The 12798-nt window shown below is 46.7% G+C and overlaps 1 pseudogene; it reads right to left on the reverse strand.

Moving 5' to 3' along the window:
* Positions 1 to 11578: 11578 nt before the first annotated feature.
* LOC100962531 overlaps positions 11579 to 12798 on the reverse strand; it is a 13128-nt pseudogene continuing 11908 nt past the window's right edge.

Here is a 12798-nt window from a genome sequence, read left to right on the forward strand (position 1 = left end):
GATTCAACAGCCCCGTTAGTGCTGCTCTAGCCAAATCATGTGGCATCAGGTCTTTGTACGAAGTGCCTGACAGCAAAAATGGAGTCCGGACACCGTCCACCACCACTATATTCCTTACATTGGGTTTGGCTAAGGTCTTCTTTGATTTGGTCTGGCCAGCTGGGGCAGCTCGAAGCTGGGAGGAACAGCTCAGACTTCTTACAGGTAATCTGAGGGTCCATTTTGATGCATTAGGAAGATTTTTTAAAGTGTAAGTCAAGATAGTAGTCATTCTGAAATCGTTTCACCTTAGCTCACGTCCGCACTCGCTCCCACTCTGAGCAAGGTTCAGCCCCAAGCGCCAAGTCCCTACTTCCTGATTCTGCCACTGCCCAATGTCCTCTCCTTTCTTTCTGAACCTGCCCCTGATACCTCTTTTCCCTCCAAAGTTGGGACAGGAACCAGGTGCTTGGTGCCAGTGTCTGGGATTCTGGATTAGCTTGGGTCCTGACCTCCAGCCTCTGGCCTTATAGGTCATTCTGGTCTTGCTTCTGCTTGTCCTGCACTCAGGTGCTCTGAGTGGTCACTGGCCTAATAATAGCCTTCATTATCTCTTGCCAGCCATCCTCACAGATCTCCCACTCTCCAGTCTACCTCCCTCTAATAATCATATTAATGAGCATCTATCTCTGCACGTAACAGACAGAGTGGGCCTCATTGGCAATGCCTCCATTTCCTTGAAACCTTCCTATGCTTCCCATAGCTCTAGGGGTAAAGCTGCAACTCTTCAGCCTGGCCTGCAAGACCGAGGATGGCCTGGGCCTGGTCTGCTTCTCCAGATTCTTCCCTCCATCTGCTCCATCCTCATGCCCACTGCTCCGGCTTTATCCAACAACCATTTAACTGTCATCTGCCTTTGTGGCAGATGACATAACTGTTGTCTGCTTTTGTGTCATCTGCCACACTATATTCCCGCTAGAGGGTGCTCATTCATTTTTTCAGACTCAACTGTAGTGGCCCCCTCTTCTGAGCAGGCTTGCATGACTTCCTCTCCCAACTCAGTTGCAACAAATTCTTTCTCCATTCCCCTCCCCTTGACCCCAGCATTGAAAACATTTGTCTGTTTTGATCTGTTCTGTGTCTTTCTCCTATTCCTCTTTGAGCTCTTGGAGGTGGGGTCCATGTTTGAGATACCTTTATGTCCTCAGCCCCCCACATGGGGCCTGGGGCACAGTAGTAGCTCAGCAGGTGTCTACTGAATGCCTGAACTTGACCTTGGATGGCCTCCCTGCTCAGGACCATGGCTTCAGGTACTCGCTGTTCCAATCTCCTCCTAGGTACTGGGAAAACCTTCCAGAGATGCATGAAGAAAGAGCTAGCCTCAGTTTCCCTGCTGATCAAGCTTCTCCTTCTTCCAGACACCCTTTTTTAATTAGGGAACATGCCCCACCATGCCCCACCACAGCCAGAGAGAGATCTTGTCTTTGAATCAGATCCTTGGCATAGCTCAGACTCCTTCTCCCTCCTTCCTTAATCACTTCGGTCTCACTTCTGCCCACAAGTCTTTATGAAATCTCTGTGCATTACTCTTCCTGGCCTCCTCATTACTCATCTTCTATTGCTGTCATTTATCAGGAAAGAGGCAGAGGGAGAAGGTGAAGCTGGAGATAGTGGAAGGTGAATAATACCTGTATGTTCCAGGGCTTCCATCTTTCTGGTGAGGTGGCAAGCACTGATTAAGCCTAAGTAATTTCTCCTCTTTAGCACTTGCTGCTGGGAAGTTGGGAAAGGGGTGAATGATTTACTGTCAGGAACCTTAGCATCTCCCTGAGGCAGCGTCCTCACAGGCAGCTGGAGCTCCCAAGTCCCAAGGTGTTTTTGTTTTTTTCTCTTGGCAGAACTTGATTCACATTATCTGCCCTTGTCCTGTCCTCTCCCGCTCCCAGACATGTTTGTAATATGTATGGTTTGATCATTTCATTATCAGACACTAACCATGTTGTGGAGTGATCCAGTTTTCAATCCATTGATGCTGATTTTAAATGCCTGGTTTAGTTTGGGAGAGTCAATCCCTGGAGGAACCATCACTCATCAGTGGGTGTGCCTGGCAGACTCTAGTTAGTGTGAAGGTCAACTCCAGATGCTCATTCCCATATCTGAAAATCACCGTTCCTTCTGTTGTGGTGATATTCTCTTGAGCACCACAAATTTTACACATTTGTTAGATTAAAGCAAGCACGTGCAACCTATGGAAACTGAAACCCTGAAGAACTTCACTGATAAATGCTCAAGGATGAGGGTAGTAGGTTCACTGTCTGCTGGAGGTGACAGGCAGGCCACATGCTGTCCTGGGTTCTCCAAAGCCCTCCAGCCTTGAAGGTCACACTTCCTGGGATGAATTTCCACACATGCTGGGGAAACTAGCACCACCTTCACAGTCACTGTTTATATATTCAACACAACCCCTGTCACAATACCAATGGCATAATCCATAGATTTAGAGAAAATAATTCAAGGCTTTATTTAGAAACAGAAAAGAGTCCAAATAGCCAAAACAATCTTAAGCAAAAAGAACAAACCTGGAGGTATAACATTTGCAGACTTCACCTTGAGTTTGTATGAGTCCTGTGGGTTAGATACATTCCCTGGAGGCAGCAGATACTTAGGTTGTATTTTTTTTTTTGAGACAGAGCCTCAAGCTGTCCCCCTGGGTAGAGTGCCGTGGCATTACAGCTCACAGCAACCTCCAACTCCTGGGCTCAAGCGAGTCTCCTGCCTCCGCCTCCCAAGTAGCTGGGACCACAGGCGCCCGCCACAACGCCCGGCTATTTTTTGGTTGCAGCCATCATTGTTATTTGGCGGTCTGGGCTGGGGATTCGAACCCGCCACCTTAGGTGTACGTGGCTGGCGCCTTAGCCGGTTGAGCTATAGGCGCTGAGCCACTTAGGTTGTATTTTTTAATTCATTCAGCTAGCCTATGTCTCTAGAGTGGAGCATTAAAGACTCTCACATCGAGCAACAGAATCAGTATGTTGGATGCTGTTCTATTCATCATGTTGGGTAGTACCTTATTGCTTTGTTTTCCTTCTTGTGCTATTGTTTTACATGAGCTGACAACTTTAGCTTTTGGGTGAGTTTACACTGGTGAGTGTCTTTTTCACTGATCCATGTATAATGCAGCTCTAAGTTTTTCCTACAGGGCAGGTTTGGTCATGACAAATTCCCCCAGTGTTTGCTTGCCTTGAAAATCTTTCTTTCTTGTTCACATATGAAATTTAGTTTTTCAGGATACAAAATTCTAGGCTGGCAGTTGTTCTGAACACTGACGATGGAGTGCTAATCCCTTCTAGCTTGTAAGACCTTTGTTGAGAAGTCTGTGGATGGCAGACCACTCAGAATGTCCAAGCTCTGGGGTCACCCAGAACCCTCAGGACCCATAGGTCCCTGTGGCTCTTATAGTCTGGGCTGGAGTTGGGAAATGTTTGTGTGGGAATGAGGGAGAAAAATTGAGGGGCTCTAGCTCCCTGGGGAAGCCAAAGGCACTCAGTGGGTGGAGAAGCAATATGGCACCTGCTGTCTCATCTCAGGGCTGCAGTGATGGGAAGCAAGCCTGCAGGGCTTAGCAGCCAGGTGCTTTGTCTGTAATAAGCTCCCAGTTCACTGGCAGCAGCCCTTAGGCTCATGAGGGTGGAAAGTCTCTCCAGCAGCTTGGGAGCCTGCTGACTTCCAGAGGTATAAGAGAAGGAGAAACGAAATCCTTACCTACCCCCTTTGTCATGCTCCAAGCTTCTCCGGGAGTTGATCTCTACTGATCCTTTGCTGCTTCTTGTTCTGCTCCATAACTTCTTCCTGTGGAATCTCTGATAGGTTCTGGCACATTTCCTTCAGAATTACACCTCATCTATGTTTTTTTCCCTTTTATCTAAAACTTTTCCTTCTTTCTGGAAGCTAGTATCTCTGGTCAACAATCTTGAAATTTAAAAAAGTATGATTTGCTCTTAATAAACGGCAGGAAGCAGAAGAAGTGCTGTTTGATTAGTGGCTTTTGATTATGGGTAGCTGGTCATGAAAGACAATTGTGCTTCTGTCCGACTCTCTCTCCTCAGAAAGCTGCCATGCTGTGAAGAAGCCCAGGCCACGTGGAGAAGCTGTGTGTAGGTGTTCTGGCCAGTGGCTGCAGCTGAGGTCCCAGGTGACATGTGAGTGAGGAAGGCTTTGAGAGGACCCTAGCCCCAGATGCTCTCCATGTACTGGCAGTGCTGTTCTGTTCTTTTGCTGCTGGGTTCCACCTACACCATCCCCCCTCTGATCTTTCACTTGGACAAAACATCACCAATGCAAGGCAAGTGTATACAATGGGTAATATTGAAGATTTGGGGCCATAAAAAGGGTTGCAGCGAAGACCAGAACAAATGAGAGTTTGCATTTGAGTATTAGACTTGAATGAAAATTCATAGGCATTTCCCGTCATAGGGAATTTCTTACAGCTCTCACCCACCCTTGAGCAGCAGCTGTCAGCCATTGTCATGGGCTCTCCTTCACCCTCTCTTAGGTCTTCCTCTTCTTTTTTTAGTTACATGAATTCTTGTCTTCATCTGCGGAGCCATCCAATGGTTAGATTCTTAGTTCAGGAACTTAGGGTTGCAAGAAATGAAAAATGTTATTTCTCTACACTAAAACTTATTTTCTCTTTCCTAATCCCCTTCTATTGGTGGCAGAAACAAATTTCAGTCACTTTGGAGTCTCTCCATCCCTTCTTTCCAGGTGTCTTAGTCCATTTGGGGTGCTACAACAATATTCTATGCCATAACATGAGTGTGTGTTTTTTTTGAGACAGAGTCTTAAGCTGTCGCCCTGGATGGAGTGCCGTGGGGTCACAGCTCACAGCAACCTCCAACTCTTAGGCTTAAGTGATTCTTTTGCCTCAGCCTCCCAAGTAGCTGGGACTACAGGTGCCCGCCATAATGCCTGGCCATTTTTTGGTTGTAGTGGTCATTATTGTTTGGCAGGCTGTTTGGGTTCAAACCCACCAGCTCCGGTGTAAGTGACTGGTGCCCTAGCCACTAAGCTACAGGCGCCGAGCCAAAATGAGTGGTTTTTTAATTTTAATTTTAATTTTTTATTTTTTCTGCAGTTTTTGGCTGGGGCTGGGTTTGAACTCGCCACCTTCAGCATATGGGGCTAGCACTCTACTCCTTTCAGCCATAGGCGCTGCCCGAGGAGAGGTTTTTTGACAACAGAAATTTATTTTCCCCAGTTCTGAAGACTGGAAGTCCACGATCAAGTTGCCTGCAGATTTGGTGTCTGGGGAGGGCCCATTTCCTGCCTCATCCATGGCACCTTCTCATTGTGTCCTCATGTAGTGGAAGGGGTGAGTGCCCTCCTTATAGAAGGGCACTACTTTCTTTCATGAATGTTCTTCCTTCCTGGCTTAATCGCCCCCTAGTATCATTACACTGATGATTAGGTTTCAGCACATGAATTTGGGAGGACACATTCACACCATAGCACCAGGCTGGGTCAAGTTCTCAGAGTCACCACAACCCTGATGAGGCTGAGATGAAGGGTGCCTTGGTGCCTTGTCTCGCTGTGGGCTGTCCTGGACTGAGCATGGTTCTAACTCATCCTTAATTGTCAGTTCATGGGGAGAGGCTGCTGTGTCATTGTTAATTTCTAACCACAAGTCCTCTCCAGATCCAACTCGCTCCCAGGTCTCCCTGACTCTGCTGTTTGTGCAGAGCACTCATTTGCTCCCCGGCCATGAGGCTGTCAAGACTCACCAGCCTAGAAGCACCATTCTTTCCCTTGTACCCCATCTTCCCTGAGCTGTGGGGACTTATGCTGCTTTCCTAGGCTGGGCCCAGGAAGGGCAAATGTCCTTTGTTACTCTCTGAACTCCCCACAGGGGTAACACAGACCTTTCTCAGGGACTCCTCAGTCTTCTCTGCTTCTTTAGCCCCTGGCTGTTTCTCCCTCTCCCCAGCTGCCCCCTTCAGTTCGGTTCTGGTCTCAGCTGGGAAAATGGCTCCAACCGATCATGTATTTCTCCATATCTGCTATTTATATTAATAGAATTTATGCCCCAAATCCTTTAGTACTTAGACTTTTGAAGTTCAATAGCCTGGGATTTTGTAACTCAAAGTCTTGGCTTTTAAATCCTCAAATCAAGACTTTAAATCAAGCTTGTAAAGAACTGCCGGCTCAGCTGCTGAAGCGGGAGATTGGGAAGGGAGAGGGGAGCCGAGTGCAGAGATAACAGGAAGTCCTGGGAAGCAAACACCTTGCAGGGTGATTTAAAGTCTCTTTGTTTGCTCACTTCACATCTAACCCACAGCCAAGGACATTTTATTTCAAAATTTATTTATTGTCCTTTTCTGACTGAAAGAACATTATCTCCCTAAGAAGAATTTCACCAGTTGGGCCAAATTACAGATGACTGTTTAAAATAACGTTTTTCCCATTTTCTCCCTTGCTTTTATACTCTGTTATATTATAAAACTGTGGAGCCAGAGCTATGGTAGAGGCCAACACTGGGACCCTGGGATAGAAACTAGTTGCAAGGGTGGACCACAGAAGTCTCCCTGGAGGAGGTGCCATTTGAGCTGGAAAGTGCATTCCAGCCAGAGGTTGTCCTGGGCATGACGAGTAGCAGATAAGGGGCACAGGGTGGCCTGCAGGAGACACCTTGTGCCAGGTCTAGTGGGTAGAGATTTAAGCTTTCATCCTGAGGGTAAGAGGTATTACCCATGGAAAGGTTCTAGGCAGGGCAGTGCCAGGATTCAAACACTTTGCTCCTTCTTCTGATGTTTGCTTATTCCATTCTTCCCACTCGAAGTGCCCAGGGCCATTCTCTTCCTTATATGGGAAGAACTTCTGGTTCCACCCAGCCTGGCACCCTGATCCCTTCCCTTCTGCTTTTTGAGATAGTCTTACTTTGTTGCCTTTGGTAGAGTGCCATGGCATCATAGCTCACAGAAACCTCAAACTCTTGGGCTTGAGGGATCCTCTTGCCCCAAACTCCCAAGTAGCTGGGACTACAGGTGCCCACCCCAGTGCCTGGCTATTTTTAAAGACAGGGTCTTCCTCTTTCTCAGGTTGGTCACAGAGCCTTCTTTATAGCCACGCGGAATCTGCAGGCTTCACAGTACCTTTGTTTCTGTCCTCAGACCTTTGCTCTTGCTGTTCCCTTTCACTGGGATTGGTTCTTGTGCCCCTTCAATCTGGTATCTCTTACTCATTCTTTAGGTCTTGATTCTGGAGTTCTCTCCCCAAACCCATAGGCTGAACTGAGATCCTCCCATAGCTGTTTCTGATCTGGGTCCTCTCTAAAGTGTCCCAAAAGGGAGCCCAGCCTAGCACTTGGGCTCTAGGCTTCCTGGGCATGGGGTGTGGGGCGGTGTGTGATTTCCTTCTTGGGGTGGATCCCTTTGGCAGAAGGAGCAGGGAGGTGGGGTTGGCAGTGCTCCCAGGTGTTGGAGTCTGTTTCTGACCTCAGGGTCAAATCATATAGAATATAATAAGATTAATGACTAAATAATTAGGCAGCTACAAGTGAGGGTTTGGTCCCAGGGAGGAAACCCAAACCTCCCTTGTGGTTATGTGAGTCTTGGAATAATCTCTGGTCTTGGAGTAAGAAGACCTGGGTCCTAACCTGGCGCCAGTGCTGATTTGCCATGTGACCCTGACAAGTCCCCTTCAGTTTCCAAATTCATGATAGATACTATAAGGGACTATAGTTACCCTCATCCCTGAAATAAAAGGGTTGGAATAGATCAGTGGTTCTCAACCTTCCTAATGTTGGGACCCTTTAATACAGTTCCTCATGTTGTGGTGACTCCCAACCATAAAATTATTTTCGTTACTACTTCATAACTGTAATTTTGCTACTGTTATAAATTATAATGTAAATATTTGGTATGCAGGAGACCCCCAAAGGGGTTGTGACCCACAGGTTGAGAACCACTGAAATAGATGGTCTGTCTCTGTGTGTCCTCCACAAACGTTCCCCACAAGTCCCATGCTGAGTCTGCTGGTAGCACCAAGGTGAACCTGACCCCATTCCTGCCCTCATGCAGCACACAGCCCAGGGGGCTTCAGACTCATACTCAGATGGTTCTAACACAGTGACAAAGTAGAATGAGTGAGCTTTGTAGTCAGACTTACCTGGGAAAGCCCTGGCTGAACCACCTCTCTGAGCCTCAGTTTCACCTTGGTAAAATGAAGATGATGATTCCTGCCCATGGAAGGTGTGTTATGAGGGTTAGGTGAAAAATAAATCAATACATCTAAAAAACTTCCAGGCATTATTGTAGGACTCACAATTATCTAGAGAGGCTTGTGGAGAAGGGAAGGGGGAGGTAGACTAAGTGGCTTTTCAGGCTGGGCCTTGAGGGATGAAGAGGAGCCCCTGAGGAGGAGCCAGCAGGGGCTCTGGTGTTAGGGCCTCAGGACCCTGTGCCACTGTGGGACTGAGTTTTCCATCTAGGCTTGCTGTGGTCCTCAGAACTCTGCTCACCTACTAGAGGTGGTTCCCAGTTCCCTCTACATTGCTGGCCTCCAGCTCCTGCTCTGCTCTGTGTCGCTTCTCTTGACTGTCCCTAGGCTTCTCTGGTTAGCACTATTTTCTACTTTTTTCTCCCACTCAGAGTGACCTCCCTTCTGCCTGAGGCCAGTCTCCTTTTGCCCGAGAAGGATCTGGTGTCCTCCTTGGTTCCCTTAGACCCCTGTCTTCATCCCACCCCACTCTCATGCCCCTGCTCCACTGAGCATAGCCAGTGTTGCCCTGCACTTCTTGTGTCCTCCTGCATTTTGGGACCGGGATCCATCTCTTAGTCCCCACTTCTCTCCTGCCTTCACAACCTTGCTCCTTTCAGCATTTAGACATGCTCAGGTCTTCCCATTATAAAAGAAGAGAAGCCTGCCCTGGCCCCTTTGGTGCCCCTCTGTGTCCCTCTTTCTTTGCAGCCATTCTCAGGAGAGTTGCTGTCTGTTGGTCTCCACTCCCACATTCCTCACCTCCCACCCTTTCCACTGTTTTCCTACATCTGACCCTAGAGTCATTCTTCTGATATGGCTCTGGCCCAAGTCACTGAAGCCTCCCCTCCTCTCCCACCCAATTCATGGGACTTTTCTCTGAGCACAGCCCTGTTTCTAAAGCTTCTTGGCTCCCACTACCAGGACTGAGGGCTGGGCAATGTTTGCTGACCACAGAAAAGAGAGCGGTTCCCAGGGCAGGGCGGAAAGCCCAGCAGGAAGACAAAGGTACTTAGCAAGCTTTTGCAGGTTTTAGAAGCTGTCCTAAGCCTAAGTGCTGCCTAATTGCCAAAAGACAGGGGCAGGACCCACAGGATGGTATTTCTGTAACCTAAGCCTGGTAAGTTGATCACTTGCCCTGACCTGCACCTGGGCCAGCTAGCCTTGGTTGTCCTCCCTGGAGGACAACCACTGCCAGGGCATCCGCAGTCTGCCTTATCTTGCTAAAGTAGAGCCCTGTTCCCTGAACTAGAGTGAAAGGAGTCTCTGAGGGCATTGACTTAGCTCCCTTCCGTTCCCCCACTGATGGGAGGACTAGCCCCTGTTTGCTCACTTCCATTGCTGGGGAGCTCACTACCTTCATAGCTCAGAGGTACCAGCCTGGCAGGTTGATTGTGTAATGGACCTGTGAGTTTCTGTTGTCTTATTCCCTTTGTGTCTCCAGGCAATGCTGTATGCGGAAGTTTTTTCCTCTTTGGGTCTGATACCAAGCCTGTTATATTTTTGATGAGTCCCAATAGTTGGATCATCTCTGCCTTATGGGTCAGGGGAAACCCAGTGAAACCTGGAGCACATTCTTCCTCATGTATTTGCAAATTAGATCATGGCATCTAATCTTCACAAGAACCCTGGTTGGAACGAGTGGTATGTTTTAGGGGTGGGAAAAACCTAGAGTACATGTTTTCTACATTTTTATAACAAGTGCTTTGCTTTTACTTAAACTGTTTTTCTAAGGGATGAATTAGTGGCAGGAGCTTGAAGATTATTGGAGACTGGGCTAAGACACTGTAATTCTATAAATCTATAGCTCTTCTCCTACCTGGCCCCAATGAGTGAGGTCCAGCCTTGCCCCCTCACCCTCCACTTCCTACACCAGGGGTCATATCATCTTTCTTTCATTTTATTTTGTGCTTTCTATTTACCCCACCTTTTCTTTTCTCCTCCCTCCCACCTGTTTTGTATTTCTTTTTTCACTGTTTTTGCTTTCTTTTGAGTTGATTGAATACTTTCTATTTTTTAAAAACAAATAGCTTAAGCATTTTATTTGTTTGCAACTAAGTTTGTTAACACTATACAATGAAAATATACAAAGAATAATGTTGCAGTTTTTGGTTAGATTTAAGTCAATGACATTCATTACTAAGGAATCTACAAATGTGCATATTCCAGAAATTTCTCTAAGCCATCTCATCAGAACAGCTGTCTCCCAATATTACCTTTCTTTAGAAGGTACTGGCATATATTTGAATTAAACTCAGAATTTTTCAAAGTAACCCTAATTAAAATAACTATTCTATATTCAAACTAAACAACATTAACAGAACTTTCCTTTTCAGAAACAGTAATAAAGGAAATAGGGAATTTTGTAAAATGTGGTCCTGAACAAGTCACAGTAAAAAATAAATGTGTACTTAACTTCCACCTCCTCAAAACAGAGGCTACTTTCTGTTCCTCAGCCTTGGAAACAAGGTGAAGAACAGCCTATAGCAACTTCAGGCAGGGGGTTGCCAAAACAAATCTCAAGCAGTTGAACATGGACACCTCAAAAGAATTAGGGGAACCTGACCAAAGGATCAAAATCCTATTTTTAACAACTGATACAAAACTGAAGTGGCTCCCCCCAAGCAGCAGTGCCGCCAGGGCCTGACCCAGCCCCAGCCCCAGCCCCACACTCACCTATGTTATGCTCCAGAGTAAACCCTGATGCTCCTGGTTCAGGGGAGATCTCCTCCCTTTGGAGGTTCAGTGTCCAGGGAGCTCTTGACAGTGTAAATGAGGTGAGTGCTGACTCCACATGGGTAACACAGCTAGGCAGAGTCCATGTGTCCAGTTTGTTCTAATTTCTCACCACACATTTGGAGATCTAAGACCACAGACCTCATAATCACATCTAATGTCCATCCTAACTTATGATTCATATTCTGTGCCTGGAAACAGTCCTTGCATTTAACAATAATACCTACACATAAAATAATCTACTGTTACAACTTATATGGTCACAAAGCATTAATGATCTTCTGCACACCAAGCAAATGTTTTAAACCATAATTGTTGTGCATCAACTTCACAGCCAGAATCCCCAAGACAAAAAAAATTTTTTTTGCACAGTACAAATAATAACTTAAAATACACATACACACATATATACACTCTCACACACACTTCTTACAGAACTGTGCTTGGGGAAACTCCGTTTCCGTTTGTTGCCTGCCACTACAGGCACATTTTGCTAAACCACTGCTCTAGGATTTTTGTTTGGAAAATCTATCACAGTAGGGCACAGCTGTTTATTGGATGAGCAGAAAAGAAAGATATGCCTGTGGCAACCAGAAAGTTTTAAGGTCTTTCAAGTTGTATAAAATGGACCTGCAGAAACGTTACGTGTTCTCAGGATGCAAAGTTGGAGCTGAAACGTGATATCAAACCAGTTGCAAAAAGTGTACAGCAGCCATCTCTTGAGATCAAACCTAGTACCCAGATATGCAGCCAAGCTGCAGGACACATAGCTTGCTGGCCTTGTCCCATACTGTCGCATAATCTGATCATGTGTGAATTTCACAAAGGTTTCTGTTGTTCTGCTAGCTTGATGTTGAGGACCTGCTCACACTCTTCCCGAGTCTTGTCCTCAGTCTTTTAGGAGACGCTCGGACATTATTCCACCTTGTCTGAGGGAGAAGGTGGGCTGGTCCTTCTTCCAGGAAGAACCTGGAGAGCTGGGTTCTGTGAGTGCTGAGGAGTGAGGTTGACTTTCCTAAGCACAGACTTCAGCCTGATTAAGAACAACTTCTAAATGTCTCCAATATAGTCTGGGAACGTCTATATCCTCGTCTTGTGTTCGGAAACATTTGCTCCGGTCGCGGCTGCGCGGGACGGGTCGCTGCGGAGTCGGCTGCGCGGTCTGTGTCTGAAGCGGCCGCGGGGGCGGCTTGGGTGTCCGGGGACCGAAGGCCCGGAGTGGGGCGAGGGAGAGGGGCGCAGCGCCGCCGCTTCGGGGAACCGGGGCTCAGCAGAACCCCCTGGAGCTGCAGGGGCCGCTTCAGCGTCGCCCCCACGCCCTGCCGCTGAGGGACAGAGGCCAAGAGTGGACGCGGTGGCCGCTGCGACACAAGCTCCGGCTTCTCAGCGGGGCTCGCAAGCCAAGCCGCTCCAATGATTGAATATTTTCTTATTCCATTTTCCATCTATAAACTTAAAAGCTATTAGGTTATATTTTAAGTGACTACCTAGTTTTAACTGCATACTTTACATGCCGAAATTCAAAGTTAAAGTTACTATTTTTAGCCCCTCCTGAATAATTCAAGGACTTTTGAACACTTTAAACTCTCCTCCCACCCCAGACCTATAAATTATTACTATCAGTTATTTTAGTTGTATCTTTAATAAAACTTCCACAAGACGTTATTCTTTTACCCAGTCAATGTTAATTTTTACATTTACTCGTGAATTTGCCACTTTCTCCTCTCTCCATTGCATTTCAGACTTTCCTTCTGGAAACCCTTTCCTTATTTTTGATGTATATTCTTTAAACTTTTCTTCAGTGAGGGTCTCTTGGCTACAAATTCTCAG

This window comes from Otolemur garnettii, unplaced genomic scaffold, assembly GCF_000181295.1.
Source record: "Otolemur garnettii isolate 467f Iridium unplaced genomic scaffold, OtoGar3 scaffold00210, whole genome shotgun sequence".
NCBI lineage: Eukaryota > Metazoa > Chordata > Mammalia > Primates > Galagidae > Otolemur > Otolemur garnettii.